The sequence below is a fragment of the Lissotriton helveticus genome, chromosome 3_1 (assembly GCF_964261635.1).
Source record: "Lissotriton helveticus chromosome 3_1, aLisHel1.1, whole genome shotgun sequence".
Classification (NCBI taxonomy): Eukaryota; Metazoa; Chordata; class Amphibia; order Caudata; family Salamandridae; genus Lissotriton; species Lissotriton helveticus.
The window spans coordinates 2,079,745,399-2,079,771,759 of record NC_136061.1 but is presented as its reverse complement, the minus strand read 5'-3'; the positions used below and the strand labels follow the sequence as shown (position 1 = coordinate 2,079,771,759).

The 26,361-nt window shown below is 42.0% G+C and overlaps 1 protein-coding gene and 1 long non-coding RNA gene across 13 annotated transcripts in view; one reads left to right on the top strand and one right to left on the bottom strand.

Annotated features, from left to right (window-relative positions):
• The window catches only part of WDR93 (WD repeat domain 93), a 694,060-nt gene that overhangs the window by 600,720 nt on the left and 66,979 nt on the right, over positions 1–26,361 (bottom strand). The window lies entirely within an intron of this gene.
• On the top strand, positions 137–17,561 carry LOC144824114 (uncharacterized). Of its 4 annotated transcripts, XR_013608901.1 has the most exons (6): positions 137–244; positions 455–519; positions 1,099–1,145; positions 3,754–3,825; positions 4,074–4,151; positions 4,968–5,108. It is a non-coding gene; the product is annotated as an uncharacterized LOC144824114 (long non-coding RNA). The 4 variants fall into 4 exon arrangements; XR_013608903.1 differs by lacking the exons at positions 3,754–3,825; positions 4,074–4,151; XR_013608902.1 differs by lacking the exons at positions 3,754–3,825; positions 4,074–4,151 and having other exon boundaries at positions 1,099–1,153.

Below are 26,361 nucleotides of genomic sequence, written 5' to 3'. Positions count from 1 at the left end.
TTATCAAACACCCTTAGTTATGTACAGCCACCGTGTCAATTTAGTGTGCCTCTTAATAAAGTTGGTTGATATCCCTAGGTCAAACTGGGTTATAGAGCGATGTCTCTTTAAGATCCAAGAAAGTCCCGATCACGTGACTACACTTCCTGACGTTACTAAACGTCAGTTCGGCAAACAACCAGCCACCATTCGGGGCATGGATGTGCACTCCGTAGGTTACGAGAGGGGAGCCGTCCGTATAACAGTGAGTACGGCTAAAGTTCCATGGGTTTTTACGGGTTGTGGCTACGCTTTACCGTTTTATCTACATTGACAGGGCTTTTGGGCTTAAACACCAGATAACTAATGTTCGTTTGGTCCATCCTTCCGCCTTAAACTATAAACACAAGCATTGAAGAGGTAACGCTCGTATGGGGTTCCTTCTCAGTTTTTACCTTACTCCTCCCCTTTTTAGCTGGGATCGGGCGTGAAGATTACCCCTGCCATGCACCCAGGAGGCATTAACAGGAAGCCTGATAAGTAAGTGGCGCAAAAATAAATAACAATTTTTTCTTTACATTAAGCATTACATGATTAAAACCGAATGTAATTATGACACATATTAGAAACGGTCTTTCTCTTTTCTCTGAATGATGGCATTTCAGACAGCTGGCACACTTATCGTGTTGTTTTTTTAATTGATCCACTTACACTGCCACGTAATGCGTGTGTTCAGTGTGATTCCTTCGACCATTGAGGTGAGAGTGTTCCCAGCATGTCAAAAGGTGGAGGACATTGTTTGGGTCTTGTCACATATATATATTCATGTGGAATGGTCAAACTTGGCAGTGAATCCAGGTTACCTTAGAAAAATCGGTCCGTGGGCTAAATAAACACGGTACTGGTGTTTGAGCACCTAGTTTTTGGTAATGGTAGAGTTTTAGGTTTCGAGTGTGGGAATACTAAAAACATGGCCCCTAAGAGATGAGGAATTATCTGAGTCATAAACCAGGACCCAGTTAAGTCATTGATTATTGACATGAGTATATTCCTAACAGGAGTCTTGTTACACCTTACTCGGGCTTTGTTGTTATCAGATATTTGTTTTTTTCTTCACAGATACAGGCGTATTAACAGCAACTAAGGAAACTCATGGAGGAGGAACCGTGAGTGGGTGAATAACCCTTTTAGGACAGCAAGGAAGGGACACACGTTAGAGTGTGTGCCTTTACTTAGCTGCCAACAAAAAAATCTTTTTTAAGAGTTTTTTCTGGTCCTGACAAATGCTTGAGTGAATGTATCTCAATTTAAAGCAGAAACATGTTGACCATACTTTAATTTCTTTTGTAAAGGACATCAGGTTTTCATTGTTACTTCCTTAACATGTCCGTATTTTCACTCGTTTTTAATGGAAGTAGGCTATCCCTCTATTAAAATTGATACTAGGAACTGCTATACTTCCTTTTAAATTTGCACTTTCTTTGCGGGCCTTATGGGTGGTCCCGTTTTTTCTTTTTCATACTTGAAGAATCCAATGATGATAATAAACACCTACTTGTTTGGTGTTTGAGGGTTCTTCTTTTCACCACTGATCTCTTCTCTCCCTATTATGCTTTCTCTTTACTCCCCTAATTTTTCCTCCTGGTAAGACTGTGTTCCTGGTGGATCTGCTGGTGGAGTAGTGTTTGTTTTTTATAAAACTTGTTGACGCTCTTTTGTTGTTTTGAATATTGAATATGGCAGATAAAACTCTGACTAAATATATCTCTAAATCCCCTAGTATCACTTATAGTGGGGGAAAGACCATTCAAAGTATCATCAGCCCGAGCTACCCAATACAACCCAAAAACAAGACAATGTGGTTAAGACAACTAAATTCAGGCTCACATGCATGTGGGAGTTGCAGCATGTGTAGGTTTGCCAAAAAAGGGGTCAAAGAATTTGAGTATAATAACTCACGGAAATACAGAATAAATGAACATATTGACTGATTGACCAAATATGTGGTCTATATTCTTGAATGCAGATGTAAAAAGATCTATGTGGGGAGCACGATCCGTCCCCTGAAAGACAGAATGTCTGAACATTTCCGTGCAGTAAAAAACCTAGATATTAGATACCCAATTGGATGCCATGCTAAAACGTGCGCGGCACAAAGGGGTTCACTTGGCTTCCAACTTTTTGGTATTGAGGTTGTATATAATGATGCCCGAGGTGGTGATAGAATGCTCAAATTGAGACAATGTGAGGCTCGCTGGATTTTGAGGTTACGTGCTGTGGAGTGCGGAATTAATGTAGATCACAAACTGCATTCTTTCCTTGATGTGTAGTTTAATATCTGTATCTGTATAACATCAGATGGAAAGAAATGACAAATATTTTTGGTCTATGTTTAAATGAGGATCAAATGAACTATGCCAAAATATTGTTTCTCTATTGACTACATAGTATGAAAATACTTGATGAACCATCTATACTGTGTCTTTAAAATGTAGAAGACATTGTGTATTAATTCCCAAATGCACTTTTACATAGTGTTCTGTAATTTTTGACTTACCTGTACTGTTTTTTTGCTAGATCTCAGAAAACCCTTATACAGCTGGGACATCTATTGTTAGCAATGTTATATGCTCTTAGTATTATATAATATTGTGCTTCATATAGTATTCTTTGCTCTCTTTTCCCTTGCCCTTTTACCTTCTATCTGACTCTACTCGTCTTTTGCCTTTACCTTATGGTGTAACCTTCCCCATACTAATATTATATCCTAGACTAGGAAATACACGATCACTTCTCACCTATTAAGAACAGTGACTTAGAATCGGACATAGTTTAAGATCTATATAGAATCCCTTTGGGTTGTCTATATAGTATATACAATTATCTTTTCCATCAGAATTACCGCATATCTATTTACAGTGGTAAATTTGATTACCACATTATATAGTGGTAAATTAAACCCAATTACCACATAACAATTTCGGCTTACGAATAAACTTTCAACCCACTAGACCTGAGAAATAAATACTGTAGGCTAGGTCGGGATACAATAACGAGTACTTTTAAAATTCTTAAAAAAGAGTTTAAATAAATTGAAAATCGTACACAATTCTGTATAAAAGGTATACTAGGTGATAAGACCTATGAAGCTTAACCATGCACGTATAATATAACTTAAATCGGATCTTGTCCGTTATTAGGTAACCAAAAGACTGCCATTATCCTGTTCGAAGATGGCGCTGGTTGTTTTTGTGGTTTTACTTTAGAAACACGATATACAGCAGTCCGTCTTTCATATTTACTTACGGAACATCAAAGGCGGAGCATTCGTCATATAAACCTCTGCTATCAGGTACTCGGTTTACTAACTTATGGCGTTCGAATATGGCGGGAGCACTCTCCGGGAGCTGGTAAGCACTAGATCTAATTACTAGCTTGTGATTGTGGTTACCTGAGGGAATGTGATAACACCCACTAATCTGACCTTTTCCGATATCCGTACGCCAACTCTACTAGTTTGGCGTATTTTAACCTCGCCATGCTTTCTGACCTGGGATGGCGTTTTTACCTTTGCGAAAAATAAAATGAGATAAAAGGAATGTGCCACTGGATTTAATTGTGGCGAGATTGTTGCTCTTTAAAATGGGGTGAATTCTTTTCTGATTATGCCCATGTATTTATACAAAAATGCCGAAATTGTTTTGGATATTTTATATTTATTATTGTAAATGGTTTACCCTACTCTTGACTTATAATCTCTACAATTTGTTTTAGATTTAGAATTTATATCAACGATTTACTTTGGACCTGTACTTCCAGTCTTTCCATGGTGAATATACCGACTGGGTGAGATAATCCTCTAAATGGGATTGTACTGTTGTTTTTAATTGATGGTCATAGCAGAATTTACTAAGAGGGTGGTACATCGACAACTTAAATGACTGTATGTCTCAAACTTTTGGTCTTAATTTATGGTCTAAATATACTCTGACTAATTTTTAGACCTAGAATATCTCCTAGTAAGCACCGTTACATGTGGTGCGAGATGCCTCTGGATACTAATACTTAAACTTTTATATGTTGCTTTATTCTAGAAACCTTTTTTACTCTGGCCTCAACTAGACGTTATGTGGAATGCGCTACACACGACGGAACTATACTGTTAATTTGAGGTACCCGCCATTATGATTGAACATATGTATTCGAGAGGTACATCATGATGTTTCTCTCTCCACCCACTCTGCCTCTGCAAAAAAACCAATCTAAATAACTAACTTGGGTTATGTGATAATGAGGTTGTCTAATACACTACCACTATTAGATCAGCCTCAATATTCTTTATTGTTCGCTGTACCCCCCCCTTTTCTGGGTATTATCACTATATTGATCGAATACTGATATATTGTGCCTTATGTGAAAACAAATATGTCCTTTGGCATAATGAGGCAACTCGTTTAAAAAACTTAAAATCTTAAAAATTAACTTTGAATCAATGTAATGTTGATTATGTATCTTATTTTTTGTTGCACTTCTCCCTTCCTTTTTTGAATACCATTATATGGGATTATACAATAACACAGTGAAGCCATTTCTGATGTGATTTTGATAGGATTTTCTGGGCGAGTCTTATAGATTCTTTGACTTACCCATCTTGATCTACTTTATCTTTGGATGAGATTTCCGAACTACCCGTATGCTACGTTAACACAATTCCCTATGTAGGCTAACCCTATGACCTTGGGATGGCCGTAGAATTGGATAACGAGACATTATGGTACCTGCTTTTCTTTTTCACTTTCAGCTCTTCTTGTACTGATCACACTCTCTTATTTTATTAACAAACACATTTGGTGTGTGCTTCTCTGGTGCCTTTCAGTTCATTAATGGATTATAAGTCTTACTAACTGGGTTTTGACCATAGTCCGAACTGTTATTTCTAGACTTACACTGAATACAACTTATGTGGCACTCTCCTCTTTTTATTGTAGCCCTGAGGAAGTCATTGGGTGATCTCCCCAAGACGAAACACGTGTTGGCTGTTTTTCTGTTTGGCTACTTTGGATGATCCCAACTACGCAGGATCATCGACTGAAATCTGTGTTATGAAAATAAAGACTTCCGTTGAAAGATACGATTTGGAGAACTTTCTTTGGACTAATATTTCTCTTTAAATACTGTATTTGATTGCTCAGGAACTAAGTTTGTTCTTAACTATTTTCTTCTGTGTTGACAGAAGGAATCTTTTCTGGCACGCTAGTGGTCGTTGCCTGTATGTTCCCTAGAGCATTTGTTATTGATAATCTGTTTTTCTTACTCTTATTGGTTTTGCGCAAGACGCTACCCAACCACACATCGCAGTAGAAATCATGAGTAAATCGTCTCTAAAAATTGGAGAATCCAATAAAGCTTTGAACATCCTTGATACATGTGGGGGATTTCCAGTCCGTTATCGCCTGTACTTTTTGTTCATCCAATTCAATTCAATTCATGAAGCTTTATTCGGTACAAATGAATGACCATAAAAGCACAAGCATAAAATATACAGTAATGCATAAAAGTGTTAAAATTAAGAGATATTTACAGGTCAAATTAACAATCAGAGTTCATTGAAACACATACTTTTCCTGGAATTAATGCACTTATTTAAAAACGTTGCAGTATAAAAACAGATATCCGCAGATTGTAGGTTAAAAATTAAATCCATGGCCTGTTTAACTGTACGTACACCATACTTGACAAACATGGGTTTCAGGAAGGTAGTACGAAGGTTCATGTACAGTTTGCAAAACAGCAGAAAGTGCAAAGTGCTCTGGGTAGGCACACCATCACACATACATGGCCCCGTCGGATGTTTCTTAATGTTCGGGTGGGCCACTAAATAATATGCCATACCAAGTCTAAGTCTAGTGAGCACAAATTTATATGACTGCCTAGTCACCATAGTTAAATAAAAAGGAAATCCTTCCCCCAAGCTGTATTTATTATAAAACTTAACAGTGGACAGCAATCCAGAGGCAAATGCTCGCTTCTTCCCTACAAATGCCAGGAATTTGCTTTTCATCTCAGCTTTTGGAATCTTCGATGCTGCACTAGGGTCGGTTAAAATATTCACCTCGAATATATCCGAAAAACAGACAACAACATATTTAACCCAAGGAATCTCAAGATATTTGTCCAATAATAAACAGTCCTCGATTATAGATCTGTTAAATGATTTCTCCTCCTTAAGCCAGATAGAGCGCCAAACCATCAATGGCCTAAGGGATAACAGATCGGTTAAGTAGTTGATGGCTAATTCTCGGTGAATTAATTCGGTTGGGGCAGATGTTGGCAAACACAGGAGCTTTTTTAAGAAGTGGTTTTCTTCCAGCTGCAACCTATAATTGCAGCTGTGACCCCATATAATGCTATGGACATACACCTAGCCTGGTAAATCTTAAGCATATCCAGTGTACGCCTTTCCCCAACCATCGCAGCAAATCTGAAGACACCATGGGCATTCTTAGCCATTTTGTTCTGTATATTAATAAACTCGCTAGTCCATTTCCTGTCCTTGGAGAAGGTAATACCTAAATAACAACATTTTTCAACCTGTTGCACCTTTTCACCGTCAATAAAAAAGGCATTTAAAAATTTGCTTTTGGCCCCACAGGTCATTGTATGTGTTTTCCCTTTATTAATTACTAATTTTCTGTCTTTAATAAAAGAGGAAAAACTATCCATTAGTCGCTGTAATCCCACAGGGGTCCTTGATAGCAGTACAGCGTCATCGGCATACAATAACACTAGTACTGGGGCGCCTTTAATCTGAGGGGCATCTGCATTAACTTTTTTTAAATAGCATCAATTCCATTGATAAATATTATTAAAAGGAGTGGGGCCAGAACACATCCCTGCCTAATTCTCCTTTTAACATTAAATTTCGGGGTGCATTCTCCTCTGGTTCCAAAGCGTACGCTAGTTTGAGTTTCTCGTACAGCCTTGCCAGGAAGAAGATTATGCCATCAGGGACTCCTAGCATCAGCAGGGTTGACCATAAAATAGGATGGTCTACCATGTCAAGTGCACTACTGAGGTCCACAAAGCAGAGGTAGAGTGAGCCGGGTTTCGCTCCGGTGTATTTCCCGATCAGTAGATCAAGATTGATGCACTGATCAAGTGTACCCCGGCCCTTCCTAAATCCATACTGGCTATCAGCCAGAATGCCCTCCTGTTCGGCCCATTCCTCTAATCTAACAAGCATGACTCGACTCATAATCTTAACCGACGAGTCAAGAAGAGAGATGGGACGATAATTTTTTGCGTCAGACCTACTTCCTTTTTTATAGATTGGCACAATGATAGATTCGCCCCAAGTTACAGGTGTCTTAGAGCACACAGCTGCATTAAAGACGGAGGCCAAAAGAGGCCCCCAGATCTCTGGTGCTGCTTTATACACATCAAGGGGCACCCCATCTGGGCCCTGGGCCTTCCCTCCCTTGCTGATACGTATGCCTTGTTCAACCTCGCTAGGCGTAATGTTCAGTGGCAGAACATCCCATCCTATGGGGTCCATGTCCACCAATCAGAGTCAAAAATATTAGAAAAGTGAGCTATCCAACCAGTGCTTAATTTGTAAAATATGAAGTGCAGGTGCTCAAACATTTCTAGGAGGCCACCCCCACTTCCCTTGGCTCCACCCACTTCAACCAATGGCTCCACCCACTTACTCTAGTTGCTCCACCCCAGTGCTTAATTTATGGAAAAAATAAGTTTCGGGAGGAGCAGGTCGGGAGCCACTGTATTATTTATTTCCAAATATTATTACGGTATATGCTGCTCCATCTAGAAAATAAAATACTGCCTTTTGTCACTATTAGAGTGATGTCAGATGGGATGTACGTCTGTACAACGCGATCATTTTGATCGCGGTACTTTACGACGCAGCCATTACAACGCAAGTTCTTACAACGACTTGCGTTGGAGGGCGTTGGATTGTGGATTAATTTAATTTTCTATTCCAACTCCAGCCCACGTAACAGTAGGGAAGGTGTTGGAATAGAAAATCAAACCATTCCTTAAGCAAGGGCGCCCTCCAGCGCAAGTCGTAATAACGACTTGCGTTGTAATGGCTGCGTCATAAACGTCGCGCGGTGTAAACACCGCGTTGTAAAGGATGTTTCCTGTCAGGGGCAGGAAGCGGAGAGGTGGGCGGAAGTCAGAGAGTGGGGGAAGATGCCTGTTCCAGAAGGCTGAGTCTGCCTTGGGGACTATGCAGCTTTTAAAGCAGGAGGAACTAGATTACAACCGGGGAAAACGATGTTCCATCATCAGCCTTATGCAGGAGCATGGGCACATAGCTGCCACGGTTTCAGATTGCCATGTGTGACATTTTCATAATTTCAATGTAATTATAAGTGACAATTCAACGATTATGAGTGACACTTTCTCGCGAGCAATATAAATATTAGAAATTACACTGGAGAGTGAGGCTGAGGCACACACAGGTCACAGCCAGGCTGCATGTTATTATTTCAAGACTAGTATAGTAGCCTTAACCCTAATAAAAACCATTAACCCGAGCTGAGCAATCCACCCCATTTGGCGAGAGGTGCCTACGCGCCCAGCCCTGCAGCAGGCACCACATTGCACCACCCACAGGCAGCCTGTCACAGAGTTAAAGACTCTGTTGACAGTGATGCTGCGGATCAGTGCTGAAAGTAAAGTAGTTGCTGTTGGATCCGGCCTGACCGGCACATTACTGAAGGGAGAAATGAGGGGGAGGGTTCCAGCCGCTTCTGACAGCTCTATGTATCCATAAGCACTGCTTCTGTGACTGCAGATTGACAGATCCATGCCCTACTACCCATCATGTATATAGAGAAGAGATCCCATAATCTAGTTGGAGATGAGAAAACGGGGATCCAGTGATAGACATTAGTACGGTGACTATATAACCCCATGTTACAAGGATGCCTTGCTCCATTTGTAGGTTTTCATTCAACAACAAATCTACTACATTCTGGGAATTGCAGTCCTGGCTCGCATCATTTGAACTAGCAAAAAATCCCCCTATGCCACCCATAAACTCCTATCTATCTCTTTTGTACTGAATGGCGAATACCGAATCTATGTATACTACCTCAACAATCTAATGTTCAACAATTGCATAGTGCTCTGATACCTCCATGGGTCATGTTTGCGCTATATACAACTTTATAAATAAATATATAAATGGAGTCCTCTAATTCCCTTAGGCATCAGAATTAACAGAAAAGTTCTGTTAGCCAGTAAAGGCCTTAAAACATACCAAGACCCACAAGAGGCAGCATAGAGAAAGTGGTATATCACCACACAGTGGTCTTTTTAGGGAGAAAAGCCAATATGACGACCTTAGTAAAAGGAGGATTGGGTGCAGGCAAAGCCCTTCCCACACAAACACAGCTGCAGTGATATATGTACTGCATGTCTCTTGTTATGTGCAATTTTTAATTTTAGGAACGCAGTATTTACATGCGTGTCAGGAATCACTAAAAGCAGCATTAGAATGAGTAAACTACAAAGACTGTTGCAGCTCACTTAGTCATTGATATACTAAATATATTTTTGAGCGCAGCACGGCTTTTTACGTATGCTGTGTACATTTCAGCTAAGAGCATGTTTTAACCTATTTCTGTGGAATGTAAAATTAATTTAAGAGAATTAATCAATGTGTACATATCAATGCAATATAGAATACTTCAGAGGGTTGCTTTCTTGTAATATGCAATGAAATTATGTCTGCATAGCACAGAAAAAGAGAATAACGTAACACAGTTAATGTCCTATCAATGAAAATTAAACAGGACAGACAGTCGTGTTTCTTGCAAAACGGAGATGTTATTCCTACCACAGCAGACTCTGTGGTAAGGTACACCTGGTAGGAATTAACCGTCTACGCAAGCTGAGCAGAGACTTGGTAGTAGAAGTAGACCCTCTTCTCGATTTTTTAGTAGAATAAATGACGCTCTGTACAGACTTCAGCCACTTCATTACCACACAAACAAATGACCTTTTTAACCCCGGGTAGGATAGAGGGCAGGGCAGCACAGGTCAAATAAAGCACAGTCACTGTCAGTGCTTACAAACAATTTTTAAAGGGATACATGAGCTCTGGAAATGAGTGTACTGTCAAAGCTCTCAATTGCGTGGCCTGTCCTTTCAAATTACACAAACTGTATTGCTGATTGCAGTGATCTCTTCCTCATCCCTCCAACTAAGCCCAAGTCGCGGCACCGTCCCAAGCTCTGCCTCGCCTGAGCAGTCAGCAGGAGTTGGAGCAGGCTCAGAGTCAGTCAACAGCGACATGATGACGGGTTAAAATAATTAACTATATTTGAATAAAAAATACCTAAAACTGAAGCAGAGAGAGCGATCCACGCTGCGGGCCAGCCTCATGAGGCTCTGCAGACACCTAGCTCTGTTCAGCAGCTGGGCCCGGTCCGGACTCGAGTGGCATTACTGGATGAGAGGCTACAGACTAGACACCAAATGGCTGCACAACAGATAGCGGTGCAAGCACCAGCCGCGGCCTCGATGAGCCGCAGCACCGCATGGGGTTGCAGGCGCACTGCTGTGCAGCACTGCTGGCAGTCTCTCCGCAGCGCCCGATGCTGTGATGATTCCGTGGTGTGGCCATGTCCTAACCTGAGTGAGAGTCACTGTGGTGGTGAGGCCATCGTCCATGCTGTGCCATCCCGCCTGTCCATTGCTGGTACTAATAATGTATTGCCTTCCTGCTGTGCAGTGCAAAGGCAGCAGTTCACTCAGTCTCATTCTATGTTGAGAGGGATGCCACACGGACCGACAACAAGTCCAATCGAGTCCTCGGCCCCGCGCCTCTTCCACCTCACTTCCTTCTTGTTCCACTGAACGTGAGGTCACATCCGATCGGAATCGGATCATCCCCCACACGGCGCCAGAGCGTATAACGCAACGACTGCTGGGCAGATTCTTTGTAACATTTGTAGCAAAGCACTGCGTCCGAAAGCAGATCTTTAACTGTTGACTAACTGTGCTGCTGCTGGGCACTGCTGCTCCGTGTGTGCTCTCGGACAGAGCCTCTCCAGAGAGGCGGAATCTGCAAGGTATGCAGCATCCAATTTGAACTATTTTATGACATTCACCGGTAAGACCTAGGTGGAGGGTAGACCCGGCCCTGAGAAATAAGTGCCGGTGCTAAGCACCGGAAAGCACCGGCACAAATTAAGCACTGTATCCAACCATCACTCGGGACATTTGAAGTTAGCTCAGGGGTCTTTTCATCCTTAAGGAATGAAGAGTTGATCGTGGCCCAAAACAAAGTACTATTTGATGTCTCTGTTGCTTGATTGAGGGAGTCCCACGCCTGTTGCTGCAATTCCCTCTTCCTCTGTTGAAGTGCACATTTATATTGCAGTCTTGATTTACTAATTAAATCACTGTCCCTGGGCTTTTGGGCTAAAGCCTGCTTCAAGTCGTTTAATGTGGCAGTGCAGTGATGGTTGAACCAGCCCGGTTCCTTCCTTTGGTGGGCATTACTGCGTCCAGTGAACTTAACATTTATAGCTTTATTGATTCCATTAAAAGAGGACAAAACCTTTTCATGGTCATTTCTATTTTCTAAAATGGATACAATATCCACTAAGTTCTCCTTTACAATGGAACTGTCAATTCATGGGCCCTTTCACCTGCCCACCTTAGCCTGACACCATTGGTCCTGTGGGGTTCTACATTGGTGATCGTCAAACCTACATTTACTGTCCTTCCAACCCAAAAATAGTATTCAAAATAATGCAATTATGATCACTTGATGTAGTTACAATATTTCTGGGGAGAGCACAGCAAGAGATAATATTAGAGGACACAATCACATGATCAATTATAGAACTAGTATGCCGGTTTTTAAAAGTAGGGATGGATAAACCGTTTACGTCTTTACTATACTCCAGGATTTCCAGGTCATAACAGCCCATAAGCTTACGCAGTTCTTCCCCGTAGCTGTTATGCCCGAAATGCAGGACGTCCCATCCAGCATTGTTAGTGACCCCACAGAACTTTAGCGATGACAGTTCACATAGATTAATGTTAAAATCCCCAATCCATATAAAATCGAATACAACATTCCTGTCTGAACATAGATTTCCGATAGCACAAGCTAAATCTATAACTACTTTAGCCCTGGTGTTGTCAAAGATATAATTATAAAAATGAATCAATAGGATGTTACGATCTTTGTCCTCAAAAAGCCAAAGAATCTGCCCGTGTTCGCCCACGGGCAGATACTTTCTAACCACAATTGGGCGTGAAATAGAAACTAAAGTTAATAGGCCCCCTTTCGCTCTGCCTGGTCCCACCCCCTTAGCCGGTAAATTATAAGAGACAAATCCATCATAACTAATTTCATCCCTGCACCATGTTTCTTGAAAACATAAAATGTCGTAAGTATTAATAAAGTTTGGCCAACCTGGATCCCTCTCCTTGGATTTTAATCCTGCCACATTCCAACTGACAAACGTGGTGCCTTTATCAATTATGCCAGCACTATCAGATATGAGACACCGCCAAGGATGCTGGGGGCTGTAGTCTCCCTTGCAGCTGCCGCGTGGTGGAGCAAGCGGCGGCCGGAGACCAACAGCAGCGGCAGACCAGCGTGTGCCCCAGTGAGTTTAGCAAATGCCCCTGTCGCCTTCAGAGACCATTCATCCATTTGAACACCATTAGGCGAAAGTACAAAGCCAAGAAATTCCACTGTGTCAGTATTGAATAGACGTTTCTCCAATTTGACGTATAGAGAGTTCTCCCGTAGGCGTTGGAGAACAGCTATGACCTGGTCACAATATTCTTCAATGGAGTTAGAATAAATCAGGATGTCATCGATGTAGACTATAGCACATTGGTCAATAAAGTCGCTCAACACATCATTAATAAAGTACTGGAAGGCCGCAGGAGCATTACAAAGACCATAGGGCATTACTAGGTATTCGTAGATACCAAATTTGGTTCTGAACGCTGTCTTCCACTCGTCTCCTTCGCGGAGTCTGATCAAATGATACGCTCCTCTTAAATGTAAACAAGTGTAAATCTTGGCTTCCTTGACTTGATCAATCAGTACCGAAATGAGAGGTAACGGGTATCGATTTTTAACCGTGATCTTGTTGATAGCCCTATAGTCAATGCAAGTCCTGAGATCCCCCCCTTCTTTGGTACAAAAAAAAGGGGGGAAGAGACAGGGGACTGGGAAGGTCTAAGAAAACCGTTTCCCAAATTTTTTGTTAAATAGTCCTTCATGTGGACATTCTCCTTTTCAGTTAAGGCATATACTCTGGTGCATGGTAGGTTCGCGCCAGGTTCCAGGTCAATTTTGCAGTCGTAAGGTCTATGGGGGGGGAGGGTAGGTTTCAGCTTTAACTTCGTCACAAACATCTGCAAAATCCTGATAAGGTTCTGGTATGTCTGTAGTTTGGATCACACATACTGAACCTTGGTGCATAACTGAGTCCATTGGTGCATAACTGAGTAGCCGGAGTCGTCATTTTAGAATGAGTCAAACCTTCAAAACAATGTTTGGTGCAGTATTCTGAATTTAATTGAATAGTACGGGCTCCCCAATCAATCAACGGGTTGTGTTCCGTCAGCCATGGGAGACCTAAGGAATTGAGGAGCGGAATTGAGGAGCGTCTATTAAATTAAACTGTAATGTCTCTTGATGGCCTTCAATAGTGGTCATGTGTACCAATTCAGTATTGCTGGTAATTGGTCCAGAAGTCAATTTAGTGCCATCCACTGCTCGGACCTTCTCGCTCTTCTCCTTTTGTATAGATTGTAATCCGATCTGACCAGCAAATTTGAGTTCGCAAAAGTTACCAGTTGCTCCAGAATCGACCATGACATTGACTCCATCCAACATTATACCTCGAAACCTTAGGGTTACAGCCATTATCAAATGAGGTGAAGAAACTTGTAACGTATTTGTTACTCTATTCGCATCCACAGGTCCAACCCCGCGTATCTGTGGTGCCTCTAGTTTTCTTTCTCCTTGGCAGGCAACTTGGGTCTTTTCAAACAATTTCTGACAAAATGTCCGCTTCCTCCACAATATAAACATAATTTGTTTAATCTTTTTTTTTCCTTTTCCTCTTTAGAAAGGGGGCCCCTGACTGCTCCAATTTGCATGGGTTCAATTCCTGTGCAACTCTCAGCAGGTCGTGAAGAGTCAGGTTTGGCTCGGTCGAAACGAGGAACACTAGACCTAAACTCCCTTTTTTCGCTCTCCCTTTCGCTCACTTAGTCGATAGTCAATTTCTAGAGTTAGATCCACTAAGGCTGAGATGTCAGTTGGTCTATCCGGAATTTGCGAAAAGGCGTCCTTCAGTTCCTCTCGTAACCCCCTGTAGAAAACTGCAGCTCGCTTATCTTCAGGCCAGCTTGTCTCGACCACCAGTTTATTAAATTGGGCTAGATAAGCTACTAATTCTCGGTTTCCCTGTTTTAATTCCAACAGTTCGTTGTCTGAGGCTTGGGATGCTGTTCTTCAATCAAAAATGCGGAGGAATTGCTTTATGAAGTCATCTAAATTGTATAAAACTGGGTCATCCTTAGACACTAGCGGCTTTGGACCAAGAGGCGGCATCTCCACTCAGATAGGAAAAGATGAATGCCACACGTGATTGTGCATCACGGAAAATCGTAGGACGGCACATAAAATGCAACGAACACTGGGTCAAAAAAATTTGAGCCTTCTGTGGGTCTCCGTTGAATCTCTCTGGAGGGGCAAGAGGTATTACTGGGGATAGTGAGTGGATAACTTGTGTAGGGGCATAGATTGGTGTGCTAGTGTTTGGGTTCTGCGTTGCAAAGGATGTGGAAGCTTGACTAGCACCCAAAGCTGGTGTTCCTGTTTTAAAGGTTATTATCTCTTGTCTCAATATCTTATTCTCCTCTCTCACTGCCTCCAATTCCTTTTGTATATTACTCAAGATCTCGCCTAAATCTTTAAGGTCTAAACCTTCTGCCATTCTGCACGGGTGTTTGTACCAACATGGGCACTTCACTCTGTCAAGGGGCTGCTATATACAGCCAGGAACCACACAGGAGCAGAATGCCGCTAAGTCCCAATGCCCCTCTCAGAACCCACTACCAGGTTGATTTGTGTACTCCTTAGCAGGTAAGTACTAAGGGGGGGAAAGGGGATTGGGATAGAGAAGAGACCGCTCCAAAACTCTGCCTGCTCTGCTTCTTCCGGTCTTCTTCTTCTTCTGTTTTATTGAGGCTAAACAACAAGTACTCATATAACTTTTTCTGTTTGCATTTAACTTACTTTCTTATTAGACATATGAATAACTTATCTTACCAGAAGGGGCTAGCCTCTCTTCTTACTTCTCTTAATGTATGTATCTTTTTTCACTAAAAGAAGTCTTCACTAAGTCTCTTGTTATTTTCTTTATAGGCCCTTCGACTTTCTTCTGTGCTCTGTCATCATGAGAAAAAACAAGTAATGTTCTTCTTTCTATTCTGGTATATGGTATCTTGGGGTTTCTTCCTAAGGCATACTCACTTAACAAGTAGACGTAGTGACTTATAATTGGGGTTCTGAATTGCTGGGCGAGTCTTTCACTTCTCTCCAAAAACCAACCCTCCAAACATATTTTATATAATCTTGTTAGTAGGTGGGGGAGCAGATTAAATGTTCTTTATTAAGGGTTAATGAGAGGATTTGCCTTGGTTGCCAAAAGTATTTCTGTTGAAAAACCTTTAGCTCTGAGAAGCCAAGAACTCAAATTATTGTGTGGTTCTGAAGAATAAACAACGCAGTTCCAAAAGCTTTTACACGTGTTTATTCTTCCATTAGGCACAAGACAAACGTGGTTCCTAGAACTAATTAACTGCGAGTGTCAAAGTGAATGATTGATAAGCTTTTAACTCGAGCATCATGAAGATGAAATGCTCGGTTTGAATATTCAATTCTTATCTTTTAAATGCAAGGTTCAATACTGCACGAAGGGAAAATATGCAAGCATTAAACCTTCGAAAGAATTATTTCTCTAATGAGGCTCATAAATAATCTCTGAGACGCGGCGTGTTGAAAAGTCACGCCCGCGTCAACTTGACTCGAGAATATTTCTTAGTACATTTATTTCCTGAATAAAGGCTGTGCTTGGCTGTTGTTAAAACAACTCTACTCTATGAAAAAACTACCTTTATTTCCTCAGCTTAACACAATTATACTCGACAAGGGAAATGTGTTTTAAACGTTCATTTTTTCAGGAAGAATGCTCAAATTTATGCACTAACCTTTTATTTGACAACTGTGACCTTACGGACAAAGCTAAACCCGGGTAATTCAATTCTACCCTGACTAACTAAAACAACGCTCTTTTTTCAGATGCTCTCCTGGAGGAATCTTCGGTGAAGTGCGCAGTAGAATGTTGGTGAGCACTTCACCAGACCTTGATTGCATGGAGGACTAGACTGCTAAACAGCATTAAGCTGTTGCAGTGAAAAAAGGATGAATGACTCTTTGAGTTTGGAATGAGAGGGTAGAAGCCACCGAGGAGGTATGAGGAGGAAACCTCCCGTGATTCCTGACAAAAGGAAATTGCTGACTAGATTTAGGTTGGGTTCATTTCGCTGGTTGATATGTTTCCCTTTGGGCCAGTATTCGACTGAATCTATTACTATTTGCCCTTGTGATGAACATTCGAGCCAAACCATTTTACATTGTGTTTTCTTTTGCCAATTTTATCTTCCATTTACTAGGAAATGTTTATTACCACTTATGCGCAGATATAAATTCTCTAAGTTCAAAGTGATCCTGTATTTTCTCCTGCAACTTAATGATTGATGTCTGCTTCACTGTCACAAACATTTCGAAGTGCACTTTAGCAAAGAGAAGGAGCATGTTGTTTTAATACCAATGCACTTTAGTAGCTCCTGTTTTTACTGTATTTGTATTGCTGCTAAAATGCTTATTGTTGCTGCTAACTTTTTCACTACTTTTTATAAGACTGATTTTATTATGCTATTGGCTAATACTCGCTACTATTTATGGATCCTGTTTAGTTGCACTGCCACTTTTAGCTATGATCAAATTATTGTCTTTGCCTACAGTTTTATTTATTTCAAATGGTAATGTGATTGTAATTTCTTCGATGTGTTCGATTTTAATGTTGTTTGTTATTATGTGTATCTTTTATGACCTTTCTTCGGATGGTCGGATAAAGAAAGAATTGATTGAATGAATAGCTCTGTCTCCATGGCAGACAGCACCTGCAAGCAATCAGTCCCTGCTTAGATTGTTGAGAACGAAGACTGAAAATCTTTGACTAAAGATTATGAGGGATAGACCACATAAAACACCAGCGCACTGGGACACACTCAAGCCCTCATTAGACCACATGAATAGAGACTCCTGTTGGGATGTAATGTAGGGTTAATGATGTGCTGCCATTATGAGTGCGCTGTGGAAAGTGAGAGGAAGGAGGTTCTGGAATGGAAGGAACGAGGAGGGCGGTAAGCCAAATTGTGCAGATGGAGAGACATCTGTTTCATGTCCTGTTGTTGAAGAATAAAGTTATACTTCTCCAGTCTTTGTGTGCTGACTACTGCTGTGTGCTGGCGGCGTGTTAATGTGCTGCCTGTCCTAAGTGTGTACCTCCACGCATAAATAGCAGCCATCTTTAATTGGGCCGTTTACACCTGGCAGTACCATCTACAATTGTTTGTGCACACTTTAGGTGAAACGCACACCATTCCGGATTTCTTCTGCAGCCACAGGCAACTTGACGCCTGTGTCAAGCGGTGATACGCACACCATATACATTTTTATGTGTTGTTGACAGTGACGCGCACACCTGGCCCTACATCATTGTAAACAATAAAAATACATTTTTGGGAAAAGTATCACAGCAAATATAGTAAACATGAAAGCGCATTTTCAGTGATGCGCACACTGCGCTATAGTCAGTGACTTGCACTCCATAGTGAAAGCACTTTATTGCTTAGTGCAATTTTTTATGGGCATACATGTAGGGTGTGGTACGCCATCTTTGATACGCACACTTGACATTTAATATAGAGGAATTATAGTGCAGTAGTGTGAATTAAGCGGTGGAACGCACACCTTGTATCAACTTGTGCCTTGCAAACTTTGTAATGCTGATTAGCATACTATCTTTTTATAGCTGAATTTTTACTTGAACAGCATATTTTGCCGTTTTTACAAGTGCTAAACATTTCCCTACCTCCATGCAACAGTCAACTGCACCACCTCCTGCATTTTCACCAAATCCATTGTCACCTGAGATGGATTGGGAGCAGTTGAAGGAGGGCTTCAAAGCGTATCTTGATGCTCTTGATGGGAAGTCGTTTACACATAAAAAGAAGAGTGCTATATAAAAACACTGTTTGGGTACTGAAGGTCGCAAAATTCTAAAACACATTGCCAAGGAAGTAGTATTAGTGACGGATGGCGAAGGAGATGGTGCAGAGGATGAGTATGCTTCTGCCATTAAATTGTTGGATGTGCGATTCAAAGCATGCAAGAATGTCACTTTAGAAAGACATAAGATCCACAAGAAAATACAAGTAGCAGGTGAATCAGCGTCAAGTTATGTGGATGCTTTAAGGATTCTAGCTGTGTCTTGTGAGTACATAGCCTTTGAGGAGGAGGTGATTAGAGACCAGTTAGTGGAAAAGACTAACAACAAAAAAGTGCAAGAAACTTTATTGTCGACACCCAGCTTAACATCGCAAAAAGCCTTAGAAATAGCAACTAGAATAGAGAACACTACATCATACATGGAACAGATGTCTGTATCTGATGCCAAGTTACAGTCACAACCGCAGAGCATGTTGTCCTTTATAAAAAGCTATTAGAATGTTACAGGTGTGGAAGTACATCTCACCTTGGTAATGCAAAAGTGTGTGTGGCAGTAGATAGATCATGCACGAAATGCATGAAAAAAGGTAATTTTGCAAGGGTGTGCCGGTTATCTGGCAGAGCATCTACGTCTACAGGGAAGGCACATAGAATCGAACCTAACAAGCCCAATGAGTGGGAGACGTTGTCTAGTGAAGAAGAGGAAGCCTTTAGCCCGCGTCCGCAGGTCTAAAACTGGAGGTACTAGATTCTCTGTACTAGCTCCTCGCTTCTGGAACAGCCTTCCGCTGTCCATTAGATCTACTCCAGTTTATTTTCAATTCCGCAAGGCCCTTAAGACTTTCCTGTTCTCCCAAGCGTACTCCTGCTGAATTCCATCTCGGTAGATTTCTGTGCTCCTTAGTTATAACTCTAGCGCCAGGAAGCCGCTTGGTCACAGTGCGCTCTATTAAGTATTTTTAACTTCAACTTCAACTTCAACTTAGCATTACCGAGACAAATTTGAACTTGCACAAGTAGCAGGTATGGGGTGTGACATTAAAAGGAACTAAAACACATTTCTGTTTATTGAACATAAATGGGGTGCAATTCAGAGTAATGGTGGACTAAGGGTCTCCATTTACTTTTATGAGTGAAAAGAACCATTTTGTGAACAAAGAATTTAATTAAAGAGTTCTAATATCCGTCCAGTGTATTATGGGAGTAAACCCATTGAAGTATTGGGAGAATTTGATGCGGAATTAAGCTTCAGGAATACCATATCACACCGAATTGTGTATGTAGTAAGGGATGATATGTGTCTTTTAGGGTGGAACAACCAAGGAAATTTGCGCATTCGATTGAATCCCAATAATCCTGATAAAGTCATATTTAAGAAGGATTATGTACAACTACTAGTGATTAAGAAACATGTTTGGGAAGTATCATATCCTGAGGTTTTCAAAGAACAGCTAGGTTGGTTTAGGGGTTCATGCACAAGATAAGAGTCAATAAAGGAGTTGAAGAAGGAACTTGACAAATTGTGCAAGAATGATGTGATAGAACCCATTGAGACTTCTGATGGGTTGCGCCTGTTGTTTTGGCTCGCAGGGTCAATGGTTCTCTTCGTATATGTGTTGACTTGCGTGATCTGAATGAGCACATTAGTGGATCAGTACCCCTTACCAAATATCAATGTCCACGCTCAAGGTAAGATGTTTCGTTTGCTGGATATGACATCGGCATATCACCAAATGAATCTGCACCCGGAGTCTAGTCACTATACGGCCTTCATTACTCCGGAAGGGTCATTTCAATTTAAACGCATGCCCTTTGGATTGGCTTTAGCATCTGCTGTATTCAAAGAACAATGTAGAGCTTGTTCAAGAACATGGTTGGTGTAAAACCCTTCGAGGACGATGTGTTGGTATACGGGGACAAACATAAACAGCACGACAAAAGATTGCATCAGGTATTATCAATATTAAGGAGCAAGGGTGTAACATTAAGTCCTGAAAAGTTTCAAATGAACACTCCCACTACAGAAACTTTAGGGTACAAATTATCTGCTAATGGTATTGAACCAAAAAACTGTTCAGTGAAGGCCATAGAAGAGTTTTGTCCACCTGAAAATAAGAATCAGTTAAGATCGTTCATGGGCTTAATTGAATTTTAACCAAGATCTGTTACCAATTGTGCAGAGAAGACTTCAACATGAACGGTCTTTCGAAAAAGAATTCCAGATTCACATGGTGTATGGAATGTGGAAGGGAGTTCAAGCAAATCAAGAAGGAAGTTGCACATGCCATACAGCTGAAGCCTTTCAATACTATGGATCAGACCATAATTATGACTGATGCTAGTCAAAGAATCTAGGAATTGATATAACAATGGGATAAGAAAGGTTTCTGGGGCTTAACCTGGACAGAGCAGTTGGGGAATTCCGGGAAGACATGGCGCAATGATACAAATTTCCACTTTTTATTCTGGGCCAGGCCGCATATTAATCAAAATTAATACACTACCAAAACTGCTCAATGTGTTGCAAAATACCCCCTTCCCAATGCAAGAGGCCAACTTTTTAGAAAATAGATAAGGCACTGCACGGCTGGCACCCCAAGAATAGCCTTAAAAATGATGTACCATTGGGTCTTAAAGGGGGCCTTGCACTCCCAGGCATAAGGCCCTACTACATAAACGTGCAACTCAAATTATTAATGAAAGGGGATTGACAGGCATTCAGAACAGAACCAGCTGAGATGATGACGTGAACATGCACCAACTATGTATATGGGAGAAAAAATAGGACACACCTGCTTACTCCGACTCAAGCAACCCTCAACACTTTAGACAATGTGACAAAGGCTTTGGATTGGTAGGAGACACCTACCTTAGCAACACCAATATAGAAGGAGACAGCATTAAAAGTAGGCAAACTGACAAGATAATGGGAACAGATTGGATAGAAACCTTGGGACACATAATGGACAGGGGCAGGTAAAGTGATATGAGGGTATGCAGCAAAAACACAATGTTGCATCTACCCAAAAATTCCAAGATCTCCAGTTGGCCCACACTCTCAGGGCACAATATCCTGAACACGGCCCACTGGAAAGCAGGGTGATGTGTGGGTAGGGGAATGGTATATGCAGGAGCATCTGGATTTAACATTGCATATATCCTCTTGTGTGCAATAGCTGGTGCCCCCAAAAAAAACAAGTAAAAGTTTTAAAATCAACAGAAAAACACTGCAATTCCATTATTGCTCCTACCTTACTAATCCAGAAATGAGGGGGGGAACCAAGAACTCATGCACTGCCGGTCTGTGAATCTCATGTCATTAATCTATAAGGAAGAGGGGCAACATGAGCTCATGCATCAGTGCTGCTGCCCCTGATCTACACAAAGAGGCTGCAAGCTCTATGGAATGTGGGATGCAGGAAAAAAAAAAACATGAACCCAGAACAGAGTACCTTCTAGGGCTAGTTGGCTGGCCTTCTGATCTGAAGCCTCAGGGACAATACAGGATTCCAACAACCCTGCATCTGCACCTGGACTCTGCCACATGTGAGTCTACCCTGACAAGAAGTGCCATTCCATTCCTGGACCCTTGGAGGTGGGCTTAAAGGTGCTTACCAGCAGAGCCAACGCATCTTCTCTGCTGAAGGATGCATCCTCTAGCCTAACAGACACATCTCCTCGCCTGAGCGGCGCTCCCTCGAGCAGAAATGATGCATCACCACTTTTGCATGGATTGGGTCCAGCAAGAAGGTCCCCATCACCCTCTCATTTTTGGAACCAACGCATCACCGCCAGTGCGGCGCATCTCTGACCCAGGTCCTAGCATCTCTCAGCCACAGCAACTCAATAACGACGCTGGCCTCTGCATAGCAGCCATGCAGCTCATCACCACAACCAATGCACTGTCTCTGGTGAATGCCGCATCCTCGACGTCCAGACTTCGCACCACAAGCCCTGTCGATGGGACCTGACGACGATGCAACAGGACCTCACACTGCAGCCTCACTATATCTCGGAACAGACGGATCACTTCGGCTGCGTGACGCTTCCATGACTCCGATCCAAGCAAAACTATGCAACCAGGATTTAAGGTACTTTGTTCTGCAGGACCTAACTTGGTTCCTGTGCCGGCGCATGCTCCATCGCGGTGGCCTGAACTTGTTACATTGTCGAGGTACGGCATGACCAGATATGCATTGTTGGCAATTTGTGCTTTTTTACCTAAATCTTTAAAAATCAATATCTCTGGTTTTCCTGATTAGATTTTTGTTGTTTTAATCTTGTTTTTTTATGAACATCTACTCTATCATTCTAAACCTAGTGTGGTATCTTCTTGTGTGGTGTTTTCACTGTTTTTACTGTTTGAAGTGTTGCACAAATACTTTATACATTGCCTTCAAGTTAAGCCTGACTGCTCTGTGCCAATCAACCAGAGGGTGAGCACAGGTAATTTGGGGTTTGCATGTGCCTTACCCTGACTAGGATTCTGGTTGCTGCTTGAGCAGGACTCACATCCCAGTCAAACAGCAACACAATTCCTAACAGCCTGGAAGTTACATGCCACCTCTGGATTGCAGCACCTCTTGTGTCTTCCACAGAATGGACTTGTACAACATGGCTTGGTGTGGAGAAAGACCAAAGGATCCCAATATGGCACCAGTATTTTATGGTCTAGCGGACCTATGGCCAATGCACCTTTGAGTGCCCATCACATGATCATACACACGCAAGGATGCATTCCTTACTGGATGAACCCATTCATTATAAATGAGCTGATGCATCCTTGCCTCCCAATTTCAGGAACATGGAGGCATATAGGTGGACCGCTAAGATTTCCTTGGCAAATCTGTAAGTAATAGACATGTCAGTTGGGGGATTTGCTCCCACCGAGGCCAGAAATATCTTTTGATTTATGTATGTATTTTCACAAACTCTTCCCTATAGTATGGTTTGGAAGTCTTTCCCCATGACATCTCATGAGGCCTAATCCAAATTTGGCCAGGTTGAGCTTTTCCTTTTTAGAAATCAGCAATCATTACTATGGTCTTTTGTGAGGAAATAGGGTGTATCATACCCTTTAGGGCCAGTCAGGTTTCGTTTGTTAAACCTTATCTCAACCCTGGGTAGCTGGAGACCTGGTCTCTTGAGCTGCACGGACGTGAGGAGCGGCGATCCGGCAGTCTGGGCTCACCCTAGCAGACTTTTTCAGCTTTTGTGGTCCAGTTATTTGAACAGGAGGTCAGCCAACTGACTCTTGGATTCTCTCCTTCAAGATGGTCTCGGGAGAGGATTTCTCAACCAGCAGGACACAGCATGTACTGTCTTTTCCTCTGCTAGCCCAAGGAGCAGCATGTGCAGTCCAACTTTGGTGCAGCCTCTTATTTGCCGGTTCCAGAGTCAGAAGGGCAGACATTGTTCGGTCCTCTTCTTCCAGTCAAGCAAGATCTATGGTCTAGGTGCCAGGCGTGACCTTTTTAATTCTAGAAAGTGCCCTTGGGGGAGGTCGCCATCACTAGCCAATGGGCTACTAGGTTCCCATGCTCCTGCTGACAACTTCCTGTGCAGTGTGGCATCTAGCTATCTCAGAAGACTCCATTGTGCCTACTCTAAGGTTGGCAGAACCCTATCTTGTCCTCAAGAGCTCAGTAGTTTGCCCTAGAGGTGTGGCTAACTGTGTGCAACATGCACATGGGAAAACAAGTTGTCTACTTGAACAAAATGGCAGCTCCTCTCAAGGGTGGTTACCATTTGTACTTCAACGGCTGCTTCCCCTTTGAAGCTCGCCTTCTGGGCGAATACCTCCTCCTGCAAAGACACCACATGGAGAAACACCTCCTTCAATGGCAGGCCTCTATTGCCCTGGGAGCCATTTACATGACCCCCCAGGTCGGCAAAGGCTATCGCGTGGCCAGCCTCAGTAAATGGCCACTAGAAAACTTGGACAACAGAGTAGCAACTTGCTAAATGTTGCATATAGCAACAAGTTACATTAATATCGACTTGAGCATCAAGTCGGGCTTAATGTAACAAGCTGTTTGATACCTTTAAGTACCAACTTTGGTAGACAAATTCAGAAGTTAGAGCAGCTGAGATGTCAGTGTGTAACTCTGAGCTCACCAATGAGGCTACCAATATCTCTCGCAGCAAAAACAACAATTTCGAGTTCTTGCTGATAGAACATGTTAAACACATGTTCTAATTTTAGAATATGTTGCAAACTACCTGATGACTCAATAGGCCTGATGTAGGGGTGACTTACAAACATTAAAAAGGGAGGATGGGCTTTGCAATTGCTTAAACTTGCAAACTTGAGTTAGCAGTTTGAAACTGCCCTTCCAATCTGCAGTGGCAGACTGGGAGCCATGTTTTACCTTGTCTCCTTCAGGATAGCACCAGCGCTGCATTCCCTGAGGAAACACTCTACCTTTCAAGCCCAGGGTACTCATGGTACAATATATTAGGGGCTCAGAAGTAAGTTAGCCTAGCCTGAAGGCCAATCAAACATACACGTTGAAGGGTCTGGCCCCTGGCACTGAAGTCTGGTTACCAGGCCTCAGTATACTCTGAGTGGAAAAAAACAGCTACATTTGTCCAGAATTTGGGGGTGGCCATACAAAAAGAGCCATTTTCTTACATCTTCCCACCGGTAAACGGGGGCTGATGATTACTCTTTCGCATCTGTCATGGCATGGAGTGTACTGTGAAGCAAAAGGCCTTCAATTACACCGTTTATGCATGTAATGGTGTGTTTATGCACTACAACACATATGCTGTATTTTAAACAACACATATACACTATTTCTTAAATTTGATTGTCTCTATTTTTTACAATTCTCCTTTAATAATCTACTTCCCGATCTGGGAATATAATAGAGGTGACATACCTTATTACAAACACATTTGGTAGGTCCTACTTACACTTGCTTGGGGTGCCCACCTCAGGAGATTGGGCTCTATAGTATGGTCCTGACGAATTGCCATTAATTCCACAGTGGACACATGCAGCAAGAAGCATGTCAACCCATTAATGAACTATGAGGATAATTTTTATCGTATGAGTCCTTCTCAGTTTGTAACTGTTAACAAGAGCAACCATTGAGAATAAAGAGTTTCTGGATGCTTTTGGTTAATTATAAACTCAACTTTTAGAACCAGTCTACTACTATTAGTTTCCCGGAGCAATGAAGTGTCAGCATCACTTAATCTCCACACATCTAAAAACAAGAAAAATAACCTGACCGTGTATAACTTTTCCAAAGCGCGCCAATATCTTAGGGTCAGTCGAATTTGCGCTCTATAAAAATGCCCTCAGAAATTAATCTGACGTTGTGGAATGTAACTTGAGCTCATGCAAAGAGCTCCAACACCTTTGGGTAGCTCGAGTTCACATTGTATAATAAAAAATGTCTCACAGTCCCTGGAGAGCTGCCATGAATGTGCTTTGAAATTAGAGCTCCTGAGAGGAGAAGGAGGACGGGAAGAGACTGCAGGGTGGACATGCTGCGACAAGGGAGGAGGTGGGAGGGAAGAATGCTGCTCCCATTTGTCAGAATAGAGGGGACATAATGAATAAACAGGGGCGACGTTGGCATCACTTAACCTTCGTGCACCTAAAAACAAAAAAAATAAGCTGACCTTGTGTACTGTAACGCTTTTGTAAAGAGCTTCAATACCTTTGGGTCAGTCGAGTTCACATTCTATAAAAATGCACCCAAAAATTAATCTGCCATTGTGTAATGTAACTAGCAGTCATGTATAGCGCCCCAACACCTTTGGGTTGCTAAAGTTCATATTATATAATAAATGCCTCACTGTCCCTTAGGAATTGCAGTGAATATCATTTGAAAATGGAGTTCTGAGAGGAGGAGGAGGATAACAGGAAGAGGCAGTGAGGTGGGCATACAGCGATATGGGAGAAGGTGGGAGGGATAAATGCTGCCCCTATTTATCAGGTACAGGAGAAATAATGAATAAACAAGGGGGCCATCATAATCAATTAATCTCTG